Consider the following 22,206-nt stretch of genomic DNA (forward strand, 5'->3'; position numbering starts at 1 on the left):
GACGTTATCAAGTCTATTGTACTACAAACTATACACAATTACTAACTGTATACATATATCATACTAGCTATGTGTATTGTCGACGCTTCGTCCGAGTGGGTTTAATTAGAAAAACCGGCCAAGTGCGAGTCAGGCTCGCGCAATGAGGGTTCCGTACTACAGTCGTATTTTTTCGACATTTTGCACGACAATTTAAAAAATATGATGCATAAAATTAAATAAAAGTCTGTTTTAGAATGTAGGTACAAGTGAAGACCTTTCATATGATACCCCACTTGATATAGTCACTCACTTCGAAAGTTGAAAATACTAATTATTAGTTCATGACCACAATTTAATTTTTTTGTGTGATCTAACCCTAAATTCACGGTTTTCAGATTTTTCCCCAAATGTCAGCTATAAGATCTACCTACCTGCCAAATTTCATGATTCTAGGTCAACGGGAAGTACCCTGTAGGTTTCTTGACAGACAGACAAACAGACAACAAAGTGATCCTATAAGGGTTCCGTTTTTCCTTTTGAGGTACGGAACCCTAAAAAGTACCGTAGAAACATTATTTTGTTTTCCTGGGTTAAAAAGTGTCCTCCAGGATTTTTCCCTTATTTAGTCAAGATTATTTTACTGGCAGTCCCGTGAAAAGGCATTGACAGACAGATATACAGGACATACACACTTTCACATTTACCAGGTATTTCCCGTGAAATGGTCCGGTTAAAAGGTTTTTAAAATTAAAATTTCTTTGTTTCCCAGTATTAAAAGTAATTCTAGATCCGTTTCTACTGCACTGTAATACCAACTGTAGTGTACAACTAAAGTACTATAATATCTAGAAAATCCTGGAGACCTTTGCCGGCCTATGCGTATTAAAAAAAATCGGGAAAACAATAAAAATTAACTACTTTGCTACGTAAATAGCGTAGCTGTAATGTAGGCCACCTACCGACGATATGCGTAGATGGCCCTCTACAAAATGCGTAGAGGGCCTACGTGGCCTCTACTAAACAGCTATAACATTATTTTTTCCACATTTTCTCTGTAAAATAGGTTAATGGTAGGAGGACAATAGTGCAACGAGTGGGGTTTGAACTTCGACTTTATGGGATTCGGTCCGTTTCCTGATCTTTGAGCTATTGAGGATTTTGAAATTTTATTATTAAATTTTTGATCTTGAAATAACCCCTTATATTTCAAGATCAAAAGATTATTTATTTCATGTAAGATAACTTTAGTCTCTTATGTCTCTTCTACTCTACCAATGGTTCGTAAAATAGATTCTACTGTGAAGAGCCAGCAAGAATCTCAACTGCTGAGTTTGGAAGTTAAAGCTATCTGTGAAGCAAACATTTTAAAATTGGCTAAACAGATGGGCCAAAAAAGACAGATAGACAGACAGACCCACTTTCGGATTTATTTAGTACTAGCTGATGCCCGCGACTTCGTCCGCGTGGATTTAGGTTCTAAAAATCCCGTGGGAACTCTTTAATTTTTCGGGATAAAAGTAGCCTATGTCACTTTCCAGGTCTTTAACTATACCCATGCAAAAAATCACGTCAATCCGTTGCTCCGTTGCGACGTGATTGAAGGACAAACCAACACACGAACAAACAAACACACTTTCGCATTTATAATAAGGATATTGATGATGGAATTAATCTAAAGAACTAATTGGGTGTTTTTAAACATAAAATTGAGAGATCATGTAAAAGTAAACGTATTCGGAAAGATTTTCCGTATTATGTTTATATTCCAATCGCTAAAAAGACATAAATCAGAGTTAGCCGTGCGCCTCGTAAATTGATCATTACAAACATTCCTTCGTTATTTAGGTCTTAAACGTCTTTCATTCTTTCATGATAAGTTGGAAACGAAAAATTTCTTCTTGTAAAATCATTGGTCAATAAAAAAATCTCGTCGTCACAACCAAAATCGGAAAATGTAATAAACAAAGTTATTTCTAGAGTTTTCTTCTATGGAGTTTTTACTAAGTATAGCTCGTCAGCTGGTAGGACTAATAATGATTTTATTTCTAACTTCCTAATGCTTTCTAGTGCGAGATCGCCGTTGCAACACCTTGGGACCCCAACGTCTATCAATTTTTCGAGCCCTGCCCATTACCCACTAAGCATGTTGGTTACTTTGACTCTTCCTATGGACCTCCTCATTTCTGATTTGATCACGTAGAGAAACTCCAAGCATAGCTCTCCGTCGCCCGCTGAGTGACTCTGAGCTTTTTAAAGAGGCCCATAGTTAGCGACCATGCCTCGGATCCATATGTAATCACTATTGAATACGGAACACTAAAAACAAGAAATAAACAAAAGTAGCGTGCGTACAGTGCCTTGCCATTTCGAAAATAATTCATTACACAAAATGAGGTCAGGCAATATGCTCTGAAGTTGCAGTCATGCGCAGTGAACACCATCTGAAGTTTGGGCAGATGCGAATATGCGCGCGGCGCACTCACCGCCCAGCTCGCGTCCAACGCCTCTCCGATTAAAAAAATATTAAAAAAGAATTAATCCAAGGCGTGTTCCATTCCAAATTCAAATTTTAAATAAACATGGCGGTCGTAGCGAGCTCTTCGCGTTCGGAATTGGAGTGATTGTCGTAATATTATGTTCCTCCCGGATTGGACCTAAGTTACAGTGATAGTTGATTAGTGTGAAATTATTATTGTGTGAAACGTGTGTTCTAGACCTAATTGATTTTAATCAACCTCCTGACAACCCTGTGTAAGTTGTTCTGTAATTAATTCATTAATTTAGACCTTATTTTAATAGATAATCAATCATTTATAGAAAGGTTTTATTGATGAAACAATTCTGCCCGTCTTGCTTGTCTGCCTTAAGAGGTAAAGCTGTGCGGATTTCCTTCATTATTACTTATCTATAATTTACAAACAAAAAGATTTATCCAGACTGACTGACTGATCTATCAACGCACAGCCAAAACCACTGGAATTAGAATAGAAACGTGAAATTCCGACAATAGAGTAATTTTACAACGTAGGCGCCCATTAAGAAAATCTGGAATTTAAGAAGGGAAATTAAATAGGTTATTTGAGTTTGAATTTATAAATAAATAAATAAATAAAAGTTTATTCAGCTCACAAAACAAGAAAAAAACGAAAAAAAAAGAAAACCAAAAATTACAAATTTAAAAAAAAATTAAAAAATTAAAAATTATTTTATGAAAGTTTGTATAAAAGTCAGTCATTTCTCAAGTTATATCTATGAATTAGAGATTACTAACTGATGCCCGCAACTTCGGTCGCGTGAATTCCGGTCCTTTAAAATCCCGTGGGAACTCTTTGATTTTCCGGGATAAAAAGTAGCCTATGTTACTCTCCGTCATTTCAACTATTCCTATGCCAAAATTCAAGTCGATGGGTTTCTTAGTTAGGGCGTGAAGGGAGGACAAACAAACACACTTTTTCATTTATAATATTACTAGACTAGATGATGCCGCGACTTCGTCCGCGTGGATTTAGTTTTTTTAATTCCCGTGGGAACTCTTAGATTTTCCGGGATAAAAAGTAGCCTATGTGCTTCCCCGGGATGTAAGCTAACCCTGTACCAAATTTCATCAAAATCGTTTAAACTGTTGGGCTGTGAAAAGCTAGCAGACAGACAGACAGACAGACACACTTTCGCATTTATAATATTATAATATAAATATTTAATATTATAATATAATAATATGGATTGGTTTGTTGGTTTGTCCTCCAATCACGTCGCAACGGTGCAACGGTTTGACTAGTATGGATATATGATTAGTATGGATATAGATTGAATCTTTTCAAAGAGCAACTGCCGAGTTTCTACTAGTTATTCTCAGTAGGATAGGCATTTCGAACCAGTGGTAGATGCATTTTATGATTCAAGTTTATTGAACCCTACCCATATTTTAAATGCGAAAGTTTGTTGGTTTATTGGTTTGTTCTTTAATCACGTCGCAAGGGCGCTATGGATCGACGTGATTTTTTGCATGGATATAGCCAAAGACCTGGAAAATGAAAAAGACTCATATATAAGACTTTCCACGGAATTGTGAACGGAGTCGCGGGCATCAGTTCGTAAAAAAAGTATTTCTTTATAGCAATTCAATGATTCAATGAAGTCACCAGTGACTACTAGAGAGCTACAATTGCATAAATAGTGATTCTGACGCAAGTTCGTGTAATTCCGATGCCAAAATGTTCTATCTCATCGCCGCATCATCGTATGATGGTTACTAAGTAATTTCTCAACTGGGTTCGAACCCGAATCTTTTACCGGTTTTTTAATTCAGTAACTAGCTTATGCTCGCGACTACACAAATCTGAAACCTCTATTTTACCCCCTTAGGGGTTGAATTTTCAAAAATCCTTGCTTAGCGGATATTTAGCTTCCTCCACCTTATAGAAACCTTCAGACTTCTGGCGCTTTTAAAGTAAAATTCAAAAAACATCTTTTAAATATTCAAAAGTTACAGATTTAGTCAAAATTTATTTAATTTATTTATCTTACCAAACTTTACTTTCTCATCCACACCTTGCGAGCTATTTTATTTTATTTTATTTTTTCTTTATTATACTTACAAAAAAAATACTATCGTACAATTTTCCTATTCTTACAATTTACAACATCTATTTCAATGTATTATTTCTTATTTCTTCTTTTATGTCCTATATCACTTTAAATTTAAAAACTGTAAACACTTTATTTCATTTTATTTATCCATTTACTCGCCAACTTTATATATTCTATGCCACTGCCACGTTTAGGTAATATTTAAAAGGCGGTCACTGAAAATCAGCGTTGGGGCATCTGGTACCTCAGATATTTGCTCTAGAGGTTTGTGTCTGAGGGGCCCGACGTCTCAACACAAGCTGAGTGGCCTACCTGTTCGAGGTGTTGCACTGCTGTACAGGACGATATTGCCTACACCATGTACCACCTATATACCTCGAATAAACATTATTCTATTCTATTCTATTTACGTCTTAATAGCTATCTGCATGCCAAACAGCCCGATCTCTCTAGTGTTATGAACTGTGCGTTAGTAGATCAGTCAGTCAGCCAGGTTTTCCATTTATATATAAGTACAGACTAGCGACCCGGCCTGGATTCGCGCGGGTAGCTTGAGAGGCACTGTCCATTGTTTTCTATTTAACTATTTACGTAACGCGCGCCACGGAAGCTTTCAGTTGAGACGATTTTTCCGACTTAATCCACATTATTACAATTTTCATAGGGATCTCTAATTTTACTGAAAACTAGCTTATGCTCGCGACTTTGTCCGCGTGGAAAACATAAATTTAAAACCACCGTTTAACCCACTTTGAGGTGGAATTTCGAAAAATCCTTCCTTAGTGGATATCTACTCTTTACGAAGAAGACCAGCGGTTTAGGCAGTGCGCTGATATGCCGACATGACTAATGTGCTGGACTATGTTAATAACATATTACATTTTAAAAAGATACAAATTAAAAGTTAATTAATTAATAATTTAAACTAAAACTAAAACCTTAAAAAATATAATATTATAACTAAAATATATTATTAAAAGGAGTCCCTTTAGACAAGGTTCCGAAGATACTGGCAGCGTTCCCCCTTTGAATAGCTAGGCTAATTCTTTGTCCGAGGTAGCTGCCAGCTCTTCGGTCTCCTGTGATGTCGACTAACCTTTTTGCTATTTCCTTAAAAAGTCTTATAGCGCTAGGACCCCACGGACCAAGGGTCTCGACACCGAATGGGACAAATTCATATTCGGAGCCTAGACCCCTGTATTTGCATGTTTTGGCTTTTTCAGCCGCTTCACATGCCGCACCAGCTCTGTTGTTGGTTCCATGTAGATGGGAAGGGGCCAGCGTGTCTGAACAGGTTGCATCCCATACCAGCACCCGGCCCACCTTCCATGGAATCAAACTATGTTAATTAGAATTAACACCTCATGTACTTACACACATTATGCAAATAAGAAATGTATTGTATTGTATATAAGTCAGTCAGTCAGGACTTTGGATTTTATATATACCTACAGATAAGATATATTTACTTATCTATCCTATCTGACTGACATTGTCACTTAGCACCAGGTGAGACTAACTTACATATTCTACCTCTTGTTGCATAAAATAACTTGTAATAATTCACCATTAACAGTGTCAAACTCTGGAATTCTCTCCCAGCTGAAATACGTCAGGCGAAATCCTTAAACACCTTCAAAAATCGTTTGAAGAACTATTATTTATCTATGTAAACAGAATTATGTAGTATATTATAGAGATATGTATATAGGTATATATATTTATATATATTTGTGTATTATAATGTACTGTGTATGTAGTCTAATTTATAATAATATAATATACCTAGGGCCATTTTCGGCTGCGGCACCAACCCGTGCTTTCGTGATTCCTTTCGTCAAAGGTTGTCTGGTAGAGATCGCTTTAGCGATAAGGCCGCCTTTGCATGCTACAGCTATTAGATTAAGATTCTGTATAGTGTTTTTTCAATGTTTACTTTGTGTTGTGTGCAATAAAGTGTAAAAATAAATAAATAATAACTAATTTTGCAAGAGCACTATTCCTAGTAGATAAGAATGCATTAAGCTTAAGCCAAAACACTCTATTTTAATGATATTCATAAATTAGATACACGTATCGAAGTTTATCATTTAAATAACAATAGTTCAAGGTTTAGAGTGTCTAAAGTTTATCGCCGGTTCACTACTGAGCACGGGTCATATATCATAATAGGGCACCACGCTGACCAAGTGCGGTTTGGCAAACTTCACACATCTTTGAGAAAATTATGGAGAATTCTCAGACATGCGGGTTTCCTCACAAGTGATTTTTAGTGCATAAAACGCACATAACTCCGAAAACCTAAATGTATGTAATAATAAACTATTATTGCATACAATTAAAAACGGGCTGAATTGAGTACCATCTCCTTTTTGGAAGTCGGTTAAAAATGGTGTCCCATAGCAAGCTACAGTATTTAACAGCTCTTCAGATCTCACAGTAAATAGATATAGGAGTTCTCATCCTGAGTGCGGCCGAGTCGATGACGTCACTGCTGACGCGTGTTTGCATAAAAACTGCAATAAAGTGCACTCCGATGAAACCGGGTCACGGAAACACACGGCCACTCATTTCGCGCGGAAACGAGCGGTTTTCCTATTAGAAATTTTATAAAATCTTTGAACAGAACAAAACCCTTCATTCTCATTGTGAATAGATATAGCGTGACAAACTTATGGCCTGAACCCTTGTTATTCTGAGAAGAAACCCATGCTTAATAGTGGGCCGGCGATGGATTGATAATGATGATGATGATGATGACATGGTGTCCGATCGCAATATTTAACAGCCCTTCAGTTTGCACAGTAAATAGATACCGGGTGTATAAACTCATCATAAGAGTGGTCGAGTCCTAGCGATGACGTCACCGCTGATGCATATTTGCATAAAAACTGCAATAAAGTGCACTCCGATGAAACCGGGTCACGGAAACACACGGGGGTTCTTTTTGCGCGGAAACGAGCGGTTTTCCTATATCAGCTCTAACAGGATGAAATACAGTAAAAGCACAGTTATGAAACTTATGTAACAAAACGTCGAGGCTTCACCTACACTGGCAGGCGTCAAATGATACGTACATTTGACGCTAGGCTATAAAACAGTCAGGATCAGATATAGGAACTCTTATCCTTACTCTAATTCTAGTCCCCGAGTCCATCGTTCATATGTTTCCAACTTCAGCACGAATTTCAAACCCCTATTGTACCCCCTTAGGGGTCGAATTTTCAAAAATCCTTTCTTAGCGGATGCCTCGTCATAATAGCTATCTGCATGCCAAATTTCAGCCCGATCCGTCCAGTAGTTTGAGCTGTGCGTTGATAGATCAGTCGGTCAGTCACCTTTTCCTTTTATATATTTAGATATAGATTTATTGGTTGCACAATCCATCGATGCGGAAATTACGGGAAGTACCCTACATGTTTTCTTGACAGATACGACGGACAGACGGACAGACAGACAGACAGACAGATAGACAGATAGACAGACAGACAAAATATGTTGAAAATAATACGAATTCAAATGAAATAAGTATGGGGCAATTCTCATTCGTCTTTGAACTCTTTTTAAAGTCTCGTTTTAACTTGAGTACGGAGGTAAAACGCCAAAATTGCGCAAATCGCAAACGAGTTGACCAACAGTAGCAAGGCGTCGTTGCGCGATGTTGTAAACTTTCCTCTCAAATAATTGAATTTCAAATTTTTCCGACACGAGCTCGGCTGTCGAAACTTTTGTGAAAAGTATTTTCTCTAAAGAGATCTCACGTGGTGAAAAGTGATGATGCAACTTGAAACTGAGATCTATACTATACATGCAGCGTACTTTGACTTTGCTTAGCCTTTCGTAGTCGCCGTCAACCAAATTTACATTTTTTTTTTCGGCTAATAATTTTTTTTTTCTTGGATTTTGTTATTCGTAGCAGTCATATCTATACAATATGCTAGATGACGTGCGCGGCTTCGCCCGCGTGGATTTAGGTTTTTAAGAATCCCATGGGAACTTTAAATTTTCCAGAACAAAAAGTATCCTATCCGTAGTAGCTGGTCTCCGGGATGCAAGGGTATCTCTACCACGTAAAAACAATTCTCCAATATCAAGAGCCTTAATAGCTCAACCGGTATAGGAGTGGACAGAAAACCAAAAGGTCGACGGTTCAAATCCAGCCCGTTGCACTATTGTCGTACCTACTCCTAGCACAAGCCTGACGCTTAATTGGAGAGGAAAGGGGAATATTAGTCATTTAATATGGCTAATATTCTTTAAAAAAAAAAATTATAACCGACAGTTTCTGATCCCAATCAGTTTCGGTGGTCACGTCCCCTGCAGCATCAAGATTGGGGAGTTGGACTCCACATTTTATATGGGACTGGCGCAAATTATTTATGTGGGTTAAAAAAAATTCGCAAATCGGTTCTGAAATCTCGGAGATTTCGGTGTACCTACCTACATAATAATATGTAGAAAAACACAACCCCTCCTTTTTTGAAAATCGATTAAAAAAGTAGCCTATGTTACTTCTTGGTTAATCCTCTATTATCTGTGAAAGTCCTGTCAAAATAGCTTCTGCCGTTCCGAAGATTAGCCCGTTCAAACAGACAGACAGACAAAAACTTCAAAAACGTGTGTCAGTTATGAAGTAGGCATAAGATATCCAGGCACTGATTACATGCTGATTCAGTTTCCGTCGACATTAAGAAGGCGTGCGAAACGCAATTACCCCGTGAGAGATGGCGCTGTAACTGCGTTTACATACCAATTTGTGGCGCTAATTACATAGCTTACTTGTACAGAGTTATGCCGGTTAAGTTTACAACAAAATTGTGTTAAATAGAGGTTAATCATACAATAGGGTATTGGACTGTAGTAAAAATATAAATAAAATATATAATATATATATATATATATGTCGGAGAACAGGAGGATGGCTGATAATTATTATTCATCTTTAGCCGACATCAGAAGGTAGTAATTAATAGGTAGGTACTTTAATCCATGTTCTTTACAAATAGTTCTCAGTAACGTATCGCACATGGAAACCATCAACGTAACACAACCAGATCACCCTAACCTAACCCTACCTATGGTCGCCTCCAACCACCCCTCACAGCGACCCCTCACCTCACTCTAAACTAGCTAACCTAAGCTAAACACTACATCGTGTGATTAGGGCGCAATTGCTATTGCAACCTCTCAATCAAGTCACGACCTACTCCGTTATCTAATCATCTCAAGGTAATCAATCACAACTTCATGAACGCTCTTAAAAGGATCATTGCATCGACTCTCTTACGATCTAAACCAGATCTTATAATTGATTTCTCATTACTAATTCAGAATATCGCAATAGCTCTACCTTCTCCACTCTGTGCACATCTGCATACAGAACACCATAGCATCGTGCGCCACACGCGCCACGACTACTATATCCACCCAAATAAGCGATCACAACAGAAACCAGGTAGAATGTAAGCTATTCGATCTCATGGGCAACTCATTGTCTAATCCATTTCAACATTACACGAGGGTCATCAATGATTCTTTACCAACCGGGTTATACGATTCTAAAGCGGGTACCTACTATCAAAGTTAACTTCAAGTTACTATCACACTAAACTATCACTTCAAACTAATCATTATCTCAACTGCCGGTATATCTCCAATTACACTCCAAATCACTAGCGTCTGCAGAAATAACCTTAACGGATGTCCTTATAATAATCTATCCACTGAGCCAAACGTTAACTCACGAATTACTCTAATATTCACCAATAATTAGTATTCCATATTCGTCAAACAACTACGCGAACATTATTAATAGTGCTTTGCAGACAAAGTCACCGGATGGCACTAGATGTTACGATTTAACACAATGTACATTAGCATCGAACAATTACTGTTCTTACTATATCACAATCACCGAATTAAATATCACGATTAAGAAACTACCTACCTATCTCAAAGAATAATAATTAGCTAAGCTATAATCTGATACTTAATTAATTTAACGCGAGAGAAAATTGTGAACGACAACAAAATTCGTGCGTGTCAAAGTCCAACTCTGACAACTAAAATAAAGATGGCTACCTTCCGTAGAGTAAAACTCATACGTTTCTTTTCACGGAGTCTATAGACAGTAAGAACTCTTTCAATATCGACCCTCCAATACGGCCATTCTGACATGCGACCGTCCTCGGGCGCTAGTATGTATCAAGCACAAACATTTTATAAACGTCAGAACATCCGCTCGTTCATCCTGACAATCAGCACAAGCACACAAACCACATATTCTTAAGTATGCATATCACAACCATTACAAATAAAACAAGCATGACACAACCAAAGCATAGCCCAACTTTATCCATAGTAGCAACTTCTAAAACACACTGCACCATTTGCCATAATAGACTCACCGCTCATAATTATGTCTCATAAAACCCGAACTCCAGCAGTACCCCGCTACTGATCCTATCACCTGTTCCAAACACCCACCACACTATACACCAAGCTAACTCCCCTCAGCTGAAACGGCCACGCCGCCGTCCATCCATCATCGGAACAGCCACCTCGCCGTTTATCATCTAAATGGCCACCTCGCCTTTTAGACAACTCCCTTTTTTCAAAACAGCCACCTCGCCGTTTATTATCTAAATGGCCACCTCGCCTTTTAGACAACTCCCTTTTTTTTCAAAACAGCCACCTCGCCGTTTATTATCTAAATGGCCACCTCGCCTTTTAGATAACCCCCTTTTTTTTTCAAAACAGCCACCTCGCCGTTTAGACAACCCATTTTTATAAATCAAATATTCTTTAACGTCGCAATAGCACTTTTCCAAAAGCAATTCACTAAGCTCTTCCTTATACACATCCAAACTCATCCTTTTGAGGTCAATCGGCAGCTTATTGTTCATTTTTTTTTACAGCCATAGCGCAAACGCTTTTCATGCATGTACCACTGTGACATTCTGAAATGCATAGCTCGTTCGTGCATCCAACCGACCCACTCATCCTTACCTCATAATCTCGTTGGAAATATTTTTGACATCTCCTAATAAATACGCCCATATCCTCTATGCATCACAGTGGAAGGACCCCCATTTTTTTTATAACGGCATACAGCAATCGAACAGACCCATAACACAGACAGTCCTTATGCACTTTCTTTGAAGTCGAAATGCCCTTTTAGCATCAACGTAATTACCCTACAATGTCAATCCATACGACAACACGGATGATACACATCCGTGGGATGCACCCAAAGCCGCATTCAATTATATCATCTGCACCAGACGTCCCCACGCATACACAAATTCGTCCTATTCAGCACACACACCTAATGTGCACCCTCAAATTAGAGTTCCTGTCGCAAATTATTCCCAAAAACTTTAACTCATCAACCCTCTCCATCGTCGCATGATCATGAACTGCATCATTTTAGTTTTATTTAAGCGCACTTCCAAGTCATTATTACTAATTCAATTAATTATCCTCCAAAGCGCCGTTCAATTCCCATTCCTACATTCCTTCAACATTATTCTATCATCTGCAAACAATACACAACGAACAGTGGTCGCTATCGTAATGTCACCAATACAAGTTACAAAAAAAAAACAAATATTCCGGCGAATTTAAAAACCTCCTCCGTTTTTGAAGTCAGTTCAAACGGAAGGATTCTAATACACCACACATACCATACAGTCTGAGGTACCCCCCGCTTATCACATTCCAGTGGAGATCCGTACACCCTTTGGTATTATTTTTCATTCTAGAAATCCCAGCGCACATTTTCGGTCCATTCAAATACGACTCTATCCATTCATAAGCTCTTCTTTCAACACCATATCCATCTAATTTATCCAATAATATTTTATCATTCACAAAGTCAAAAGCCTTAGTCACATCCTGAAAAATAATAGCAATAGGTACCCTGTCATTCAGGCTATCATTATCTATTCCACTTAAACAGAAACAATCCTCAACAGTGGAGCTGTCATTGCAAAAACCAAATCGTTCATCCACGAGCTCACCATTGGCATCGAATTTTTTTTTCGAGACGTTTCACCATTACCTTTCCAATCATTCCCGCTAATATTGGCACCAATGTTATAGTACGGTGCCACATCAATCGCCTTTTTTTTGAACACGGGCTACAGGAATGGTAACTATAGAAATTTTTAAGTTGCCTAGCAACCCCTAAAACCCCATATTCAAACGACCGATTCACTATGTCTGCAAATACACTGCATAGGCGAATAGCGCACTCCTCTACAGAGCCAGTCCTCATCTCATCTTAGCCCAGCTTCAGTGTCACTCGGTGACTCTATTATACCAAAAATCCCTTCAGTCAACCATACCGTTTTATTATTACAATTATCCATTTTCACCTTCTTAAAGGGTAAACACAGCACATAGAAAAGTTATACAACATCATGAAAGGAATCAAATGCCTCGCCGACGCTTTCCGAATATTCGAAAATGTAAGGGACAAGATAAATTTCATGAATAAAATTATTTCGTATTATCCCCGTTGTAGTCCCTCCCATATTAAGACCATGCAGACCTATATCGCACTTTTTTTTCAACCCTTACTGCCAATGCCCAAGTAGCATCATGATCTGAGAGTGCTAGATAGTCAATCTCAGCAGCTGAAAACATCAGACCACTAGCTATTAAATTAGATGACAACCGTGCTGGGACATCACTCCCAATGCTATAACCATTTAGTAAGGAAACCAAGTAGTTTGGAACCCTCGTAGCCTTAGCTCCAAGCTTACGCAATTCACCATCACCACCATACCACATAACTCCAACAACTGACAGTCAAAATTGTTAATTAACTAAACTTAACTATTTTGAATAAATGATTCGAGTTTTGAGTTTAACTCCATTAAATCACGGCCACTTTCACCACTCCTTAGCGCATCTCTACACAAAATAATCCTTCTTTCTTTCTCTTTTTATTCAAAACACACAAAAGTAAATCAAGCTTTTCAAGAAAGACCACGTGTGGGTATTAAAATTGAAAACATGTCTTGCACAAATAAATAAAAAAAAAAAAAAATCTTGTAACTTTTTTTTTTTTTTTAAACAAAGCTAGTGTTGCAATGATTTTCGAAAATGTGGGCATAAATCGTGTATCCCACTTCTGATGTCGGAGAACAGGAGGATGGCTGATAATTATTATTCATCTTTAGCCGACATCAGAAGGTAGTAATTAATAGGTAGGTACTTTAATCCATGTTCTTTACAAATAGTTCTCAGTAACGTATCGCACATGGAAACCATCAACGTAACACAACCAGATCACCCTAACCTAACCCTACCTATGGTCGCCTCCAACCACCCCTCACAGCGACCCCTCACCTCACTCTAAACTAGCTAACCTAAGCTAAACACTACATCGTGTGATTAGGGCGCAATTGCCATTGCAACCTCTCAATCAAGTCACGACCTACTCCGTTATCTAATCATCTCAAGGTAATCAATCACAACTTCATGAACGCTCTTAAAAAGATCATTGCATCGACTCTCTTACGATCTAAACCAGATCTTATAATTGACTTCTCATTACTAATTCAGAATATCGCAATAGCTCTACCTTCTCCACTCTGTGCACATCTGCATACAGAACACCATAGCATCGTGCGCCACACGCGCCACGACTACTATATCCACCCAAATAAGCGATCACAACAGAAACCAGGTAGAATGTAAGCTATTCGATCTCATGGGCAACTCATTGTCTAATCCATTTCAACATTACACGAGAGTCATCAATGATTCTTTACCAACCGGGTTATACGATTCTAAAGCGGGTACCTACTATCAAAGTTAACTTCAAGTTACTATCACACTAAACTATCACTTCAAACTAATCATTATCTCAACTGCCGGTATATCTCCAATTACACTCTAAATCACTAGCGTCTGCAGAAATAACCTTAACGGATGTCCTTATAATAATCTATCCACTGAGCCAAACGTTAACTCACGAATTACTCTAATATTCACCAATAATTAGTATTCCATATTCGTCAAACAACTACGCGAACATTATTAATAGTGCTTTGCAGACAAAGTCACCGGATGGCACTAGATGTTACGATTTAACACAATGTACATTAGCATCGAACAATTACTGTTCTAACTATATCACAATCACCGAATTAAATATCACGATTAAGAAACTACCTACCTTTCTCAAAGAATAATAATTAGCTAAGCTATAATCTGATACTTAATTAATTTAACGCGAGAGAAAATTGTGAACGACAACAAAATTCGTGCGTGTCATAGTCCAACTCTGACAACTAAAATAAAGATGGCTACCTTCCGTAGAGTAAAACTCATACGTTTCTTTTCACGGAGTCTATAGACAGTAAGAACTCTTTCAATATCGACCCTCCAATATATATAAAAATGAAGTGATTTTTTGTATAGCGGTAGTTTATGGCGCAAGAATTTATTATTAAAGAGAATAATTTAAAAAATATGTTTTATTTTTATTTTTAACATGAACGTCATGCTGTACGGAAGGTGAATAATGACAATTTTTCCAATTTTTTAACATCAAAATAGAGTAATTTCTGCGGGATTTTTATTTTTAATTTAAAAAATTGAAAAATATTTGTCATTTACGCCATGTGACGTCTAAAAAAGTCATGTGACTAAAAGGTACTAAGCTTACCATGGGTCGTTAAAGTTGTGGAAATGTTTTTCAATTTTCTTTGGGACAAGAAACATCTTGAAAATGAGGTAGGGTAAATTCAATTAGTAGCTACAACAAAAAACAATTTATCAATGTTATCTAAAATTACATTTTTCAGAGCGTGTCGAGAGCCTCTTTGAGGTGAAAGTTAATTAGCTGAGACCAATACGCTTAGTACGAGGTTTTATGTTTTTTTTTTTAAATAGAGATAGCGAGCAAACGAGCAGGCGGGTCACCATGTTAAGTGATTACCGCCGCCCATGAACATTTGCAGCACCAGAGGAACCGCCGATGCGTTGCCGGCCTTTTAGGAATTTGTTGGTCCGCCCCTTGAATAACCTCATGTTGTAATCTAGTGGGAACACCGCCGATGGGAGTTGGTTCCACAGTTTGCATGTGCGTGGAAAGAAGGATCTGGCGCAGCGGACGGTCGATGTCCACCAACGTTGATAGTATTCGAGTGTCTTGTCTTGTTTTAAAGTTCAAATTTGTCTACACATCTACATCCAGCGGCGCTCCAAGTGTAATCGATGCGAAATTAAAGTCAGTGGTATTGAACTTTTGACTTCAATTCAAGGCTCTTTAGGTCCACTTTACTTTGACGTTATTGTGTTTCGACTCTCGAACTCTAGCAAACGTCGCGTTGGTGAAACGTCAGATCTTATCCTAAGCGTACAGTGAAATAAATTAGTCGTAGGCTAAGACGATGGTAAGCTGCAGACTTCATTGTAATTCAGACGAGTCTCGCAGGATAAGGACAGCCGAAGCCTCCCACCGGAGCAGACCAGAAATTTAGAAATTATAAAACCCAAACTCCTGCCGGAAATCGAACCCGGGACCTCCCACTAATAAGACAATAGCACTTACTACTGCGCCAGGGAGGTCGTCAGAGTCATATAATCAAATGAATGTGGCTAGACTCTTATCAAACACTAGCTTATGCTCGCGACTTCGTCCGCGTGGATTACACAACATTCAAACCCCTATTTCACCCCCTTAGGGGTTGAATTTTCAATAATCCTTTCTTAGCGGATGCCTACATTATAATAGCTATCTGCATGCCAAATTTCAGCCCAATCCGTCGAGTAGTTTCAGCTGTGCTTTGATAGATCAGTCAGTCAGTCAGTCACCTTTTCCTTTTATATATTTAGACTAGATCTTTAACCTTTAGGTACGAGGACATAAATTATAATAGTCATTGTCGTCCTACGTGGATAGCATGATAATTCGTAGCTGAACTATATACCGACCTATTCCATAGGCGTGTTCCATAAATGGTTCATTATATGTGGCTAGACCCTCATCAATGGATCTTTACCTATTAGTACGATATAAACAGGCTATCGTCTTGCTAATAGTCATTATCGTCCTACGTGGATAGCATGATAATTCTTAGATAAATAGGGTCTGAACTATATACCGACGTACTAGGCGTGCTCCATAAATGGTTCATTATATGTGGCTAGACCCTCATCAATAAATCTTTACCTATTAGTAGGATATAAACAGGCTATCGTCTTGCTAATAGTCATTATCGTCCTACGTGGATAGCATGATAATTCTTAGATAAATAGGGTCTGAACTATATACCGACGTACTAGGCGTGCTCCATAAATGGTTCATTATATGTGGCTAGACCCTCTTCAATAGATCTTTACCTATTAGTAGGATATAAACAGGCTATCGACTTGATAATAGTCATTATAGAGGGAGAGCTAAATAATTCGTAGATAGGTTAAAAATAGGATCTGATTTTTTTTTTTTTTTTTTTTAAATCCTGTGGGAACTCTTTGATTTTCCGGGATGAAAAGTAACCTACGTCACTCTCCAGTACTTTATTTATACCCATGCAAAAAAATCACGTCAATCCGTTGCACCGTTGTGATTGAAGGACTAACCAACAAACCAACAAACAAACACACTTTCGCATTTATAATAAGGGTACTGATTTCATATGCGTGTTCCATAAATGGTACATTCAGTGTGGATAGACTCTTACCCGTGGACCTTTGCCCTTTACTAGAACATTAGTAGGTCGTCGTCTTTGATAATAATGATTCAATAAAGGGGAATGTGAATAAGAAGTTGAAAAGAATATATTTTTATTCAACTAAACTTTTACCAGTGCTTTTGAATCGTCAAATACTTAGCTTAATTTACCACTGGGTCACGGGAACACCGAAGCAATCAACCGCGACCCAGCCAGCGACGTCCGCTGAGGCGGAACCTCCACCGGGGACCCACTCACGGGGTCGCGACGTCCGCTGAAGCGGACCCTCCACCGGGGACCCACTCACGGGGTCGGGAGTCGCGGGCATCATCTACGAGTACTTAGTCTATACATAAAAATGAATTGCTGAATGTGTTGCTGATCGCAAATCTCGAAAACAGCTGAACCGATTTCGCTAATTCTTTTTTCATAATATTCCTTGAAGTACGGGGATGGTTCTTACGGAGAGAAAAATTTAAAAAATTCCTGAAAAAGAATCGACTGTTAGGCGGCACGGAGTTCGCCGGCATCGGCAGCTAGTTACAAATAATATAGCAGCGTAATAGGGATCCGTGCATCTTTTATCAAATTTCAAAATGCTCACTTAGTATGGAAGTTTGTATGAAATACATGGTGACGATCAATTCACAAAAAACAAATAACAAAGATTCATTCCACAAACAACGTTTGGCAAAATTAGGATTCATTTTACCATCGTCATAAAAATTCTGGTTCTAAAAATAAATTACCAGACAAAAAGCCATTTCATAAAATACCATTTGACAAACAATTGATATTCTTAATCGTGTCAATTAGTAAAACAACATACCCATAACATTTTTTTTATAAGATGCCTTCCCCCATAAAAGCTTATGATATTATAGGATAGGAAAAAACAGGCACAGAGATAACTTAGGCTGCAAGAGCGAGCGAAGCGAGCTTGGGACTTGGAGCACTCCGACTCGGATGGGTTAGGTTAGTCGTGGTTATTCCTTTTTAAACCACCCAGAAAAATGGCCTCCATCGCAGAGGGGGTCTCTTCCCTCCCCCTCTAGTCACTCCCCCATAAATGAAGTTTATGATAAAGGAAACTTTGGAACATCCTTTATTTATTAACTAGCTGATGCCCGCAACTTCGTACGCGTGGATTTAGCTCTTAAAATCCCGTGAGAACTCTTTGATTTTCCGGGATAAAAAGTAGCCTATGTCACTGTCCAGGTCTTAAACTATACCCATGCAAATATCGCGTCGATCTGTTGCTCTGTTGCGACGTGACTGAAGGACAAACCAATAAACCAACAAACAAACACTCTTTCGTATTTATAATAAGGGTACTGAGGTACCTACTGATTACTAATAAATAATTTATTTTTGACGTAACCACAATCGCAATCAAATTGAAAACTTCCTTCTATTCTATAATACAAGTTTAGTACGCCTTTTGTACGTACGCGACAATAATAGATGTTACAATTGCATTCCGTATAGCCGCTGCACATCTAGGTATGACCTAGGTATATGAGGAACGCTAAAAATACCTCGCTCAGCTGCGCTCGGGCTAAACACCCGACTGCCACACAATAGCAGCTCTCTTTGCATCGTATTCCTTCATTTGTGAGGGTCGTGACCCCTAATGATCCGTAGAAGGACCAACAGACCGGGTTGCGAAGCTAACGTGGCAATGAATAGGGCACATATAGTTCGAAAGAACCGTCTAAGTGCGAGTCAGACCCGCGCACTGATGGTTCCGTATTACTGTCGTATTTTTTCGTCATTTTGCAAGATAAATCAAAAACAACTGTGCATAACAGTTAATAAAAATCTGTTTTAAAATGTACAAGTAAAGCCCATTCATGTGATACCCCACTTGATATAGTTATCTAACTTTGAAAATTGAAAATACAAATATTTGTTCATGAACACATTTTTATTGAGTTGATCATGATCATGAATTTAAATTTTTGTTCCGTTTGCCGTGGACTGTGGAGACCCTGGGGCCATGGAGTCTTAGTGCTTTTAAAAGTTATCCGTACTAATATTATAAATGCGAAAGTGTGTGTGTCTGTCTGTCTGCCTGTCTGTCTGTCTATCTGCTAGCTTTTCACGGCTCAACCGTTCAACCGATTTTGACGAAATTTGGTACGAATATAGCTTGCATCCCGGGGAAGGACATAGGCTACTTTTTATCCCAGACAAATGAAGAGTTCCCACAGGATTTTTAAAAACCTAAATCCACGCGGACGAAGTCGCGGGTATCATCTAGTATTGTAATAATTTCATCAAACTAAAAAAAATTAGCGTAGTGGTTAGGACGCCAGTCTTCTAATCGGAGGTAGGGGGTTCAATCCCGGGCACGCACCTCTAACTTTTGGGAGTTATGTGCGTTTTAATTAATTAAATATCACTTGCTTTAACGGTGAAGGAAAACATCGTGAGGAAACCTGCATGCCTGAGAGTGCACCATAATGTGAAGGTGTGTGAATTGTGAAGTCTACCAAGCCGCACATGACCAGCGTGGTAGAATATGGCCAAAACTCTTCTCACTTTGAGAGGAGACCCGTGCTCTGTATTAAGCCGGCGATGGGTTGATCATGAAGAAAAAAAAAAAAATTAAATGTGTTTTTTTTCTTGTTTCAGGGGACCAAGTCGTCGAGTACCTATATACCTATAATTTAATTTCACCCGCGCAGCCTGTCAAAATAATAATTAAACCTTCCATTTTCAAAACTCATCAAAAAAAAAAATTGCCTAGCTCAGTTTTAATAATAGACTGTTGAAGGTCCAAAATAAATAATAATAAGTACCTACCCACTGTATGTGTGTAAGTAAATAAACGAAAAAGAAAGGAAATAAATAAAAACTCCCCCTTGTGTAAGTTAAGTGAGGAAAGGCGTATGGAATTTCCGGAGAGAGCGGGTTCGATTCTCTGGCAGCGAAGAGTGGAGTTGTACAGGTGAGTTATATGTTTATTTACTTTACTTCTAGTCCTTATCTATGTATACAAAGGGAAAACTGACTGAATGACTGATGTATGAACGTATCTCAAACTACTGAGCGGATCGGGCTGAAATTTGTCATGCCGATAATGTAGCTATTATGACGTAGACATCCGCTAAGAAAGGATTTTTGAAAATTCAATCCCTAAGGGGGTAAAATTTGAACTTTAGTAGGTATACACAGAAATAAGCTAGTTAATATTATAAAAGCGAAAGTGTATCTGTCTGTCAGCTACATTTTCACGGCCCACCCCAGCCCACCCGATTTACACATTTTGACGAAAGGTACAGAGATTAAAAGTCCTTTTTGTCCCGGAAAAATCAAAGAGTTCCCCTGAGATCTATGGGTGAGATCTATAGAGCGCACTCGAACTTAGCTTAGACTTAAGATAGAGTTAAAACGAGACAGAGCTATATCTCTCTCATAAATCTGTCTCATTTTAACTCAATCTTAAGTCTGAGCAAAGTCAAAGTGCGCTCTATAGATCTCAGCCTAAGAGCCTATCTCACAATTTAAAAAAGGCTGCTGGCTGTTACTACATACATCTGGTAGTTGAGATTCAGTTAAACTCATATTAAATATTAAAATGTGTGCCCATTGTCCGCCCATTGTCCGCCCATTGTCCGCGCCTACTACAGGCAGCAACCTTCACTTGAGAGGTTCACTGTTTCTCTCATATTTTGAGTTTTTGTGTTAACGAGACGGCGGGCACTTGCAACGGCAAAAGATGAATATACTTACTTACTAGCGTTCCGGATGTCGCAGACTTTGTGACGTCATGACAAATCCAATATGGCGAATATAACAAAACTAAAAACAAGAAAAAGGTTTTTTTTATATCAAATGAATTATGAAATACCTATCTCAAACATCGTAATATGTACTTAATTTTTATTTATATAGTAAATATGACCCGTTCATCTGTGGTAGTATTTTTAAGAAGAGTATCTACCTAGTCGGATTTTAGTTCTAGAAATTTATCTTGTTACTAGCTTTGTTCCGTGTGTTTACATTTTTTAAGGATCCCACTGTACTGTTTTTAAGGATCACATTGTAGAGCATATCTCTGTCGTTGACACCGACAAAACGTCAAATAGGTATGAGTGACAGACACAACGCTCTACAAAGCCGAAATGTCGCGTACTGTATGTTGATGGTCAGTCAGTCAGTTTCACTATGGACTGTGCTGCTAAGAATGAAGTGTATGCAAAATGGCATCTCGGAACAATAACAGTTATTGGCAGCATCGTAACATTAGTGTTAACGAGAGCACGCGCCATTAACGTTATTTATACGTCGTGTTTAATGTCACGTTACAATTCTACTGCAAGCTTGTCCATAAAAATATCTTTCATTTCTTTGTCGTTATGCTCTTGACAGTGACAATAAGATTAGGGACTTTTTGTCCTGTCGCATGCAGGACGACAGATAGAGATGATTTTATGCCGTGCACAAACGCCACACGCTGAAGCATAAACTACTTCATATCAAATGAAGGCAGACGTCCTAACCACTAAGGTGTCACAGCTTACTAGGCTATCACAGCTGTATCCAGAGGCGGATTATCCCTAAGGCAAACTAGGCACATGCCTAGGGGCGCCAGGTTACGAAGGGGCGCGTGGGTTCAAATCTCTGTCACTCATAGCTATGTAACGTTTTGTCGGTCTGAGGTCTCAACGACAGAGACTACGCTCCACGAAACCGCTATCTCCTTCCAAAGGTCGATGATGAACTTCGTCTACTTACATGAATTTAATCTTTTGAAAATCCCTTAGGAAATCTTTAAAATTCCGGAATTAAAATCCGTTTCCGAGTGCAAACTATCTCTGAATAGTACCTACCTAACAAATTTTGATTAAGAATATGGGCCGTGAAAAGGTAACAGGTAGATAGAAACTATCGCATTTAAAATATTAGTAGGTAGGTATAGGATGAGGATTTAATC

The 22,206-nt window shown here is 38.4% G+C and overlaps 1 protein-coding gene across 19 annotated transcripts in view; it reads left to right on the forward strand.

Moving 5' to 3' along the window:
• The first annotated feature begins 2,430 nt into the window (after positions 1-2,430).
• LOC117993310 (muscle calcium channel subunit alpha-1-like) overlaps positions 2,431-22,206 on the forward strand; it is a 72,765-nt gene continuing 52,989 nt past the window's right edge. For all 19 annotated transcript variants that reach the window (XR_011238112.1, XM_069506681.1, XM_069506682.1 and 16 more), the window contains exons 1-2: positions 2,431-2,733; positions 19,902-20,217. The gene's annotated coding sequence lies outside the window, so the exon portion shown is untranslated. The remainder of the gene's footprint in view (positions 2,734-19,901; positions 20,218-22,206) is intronic.

The sequence above is a fragment of the Maniola hyperantus genome, chromosome 23 (genome assembly GCF_902806685.2).
Source record: "Maniola hyperantus chromosome 23, iAphHyp1.2, whole genome shotgun sequence".
In the NCBI taxonomy this organism is placed as follows: domain Eukaryota; kingdom Metazoa; phylum Arthropoda; class Insecta; order Lepidoptera; family Nymphalidae; genus Maniola; species Maniola hyperantus.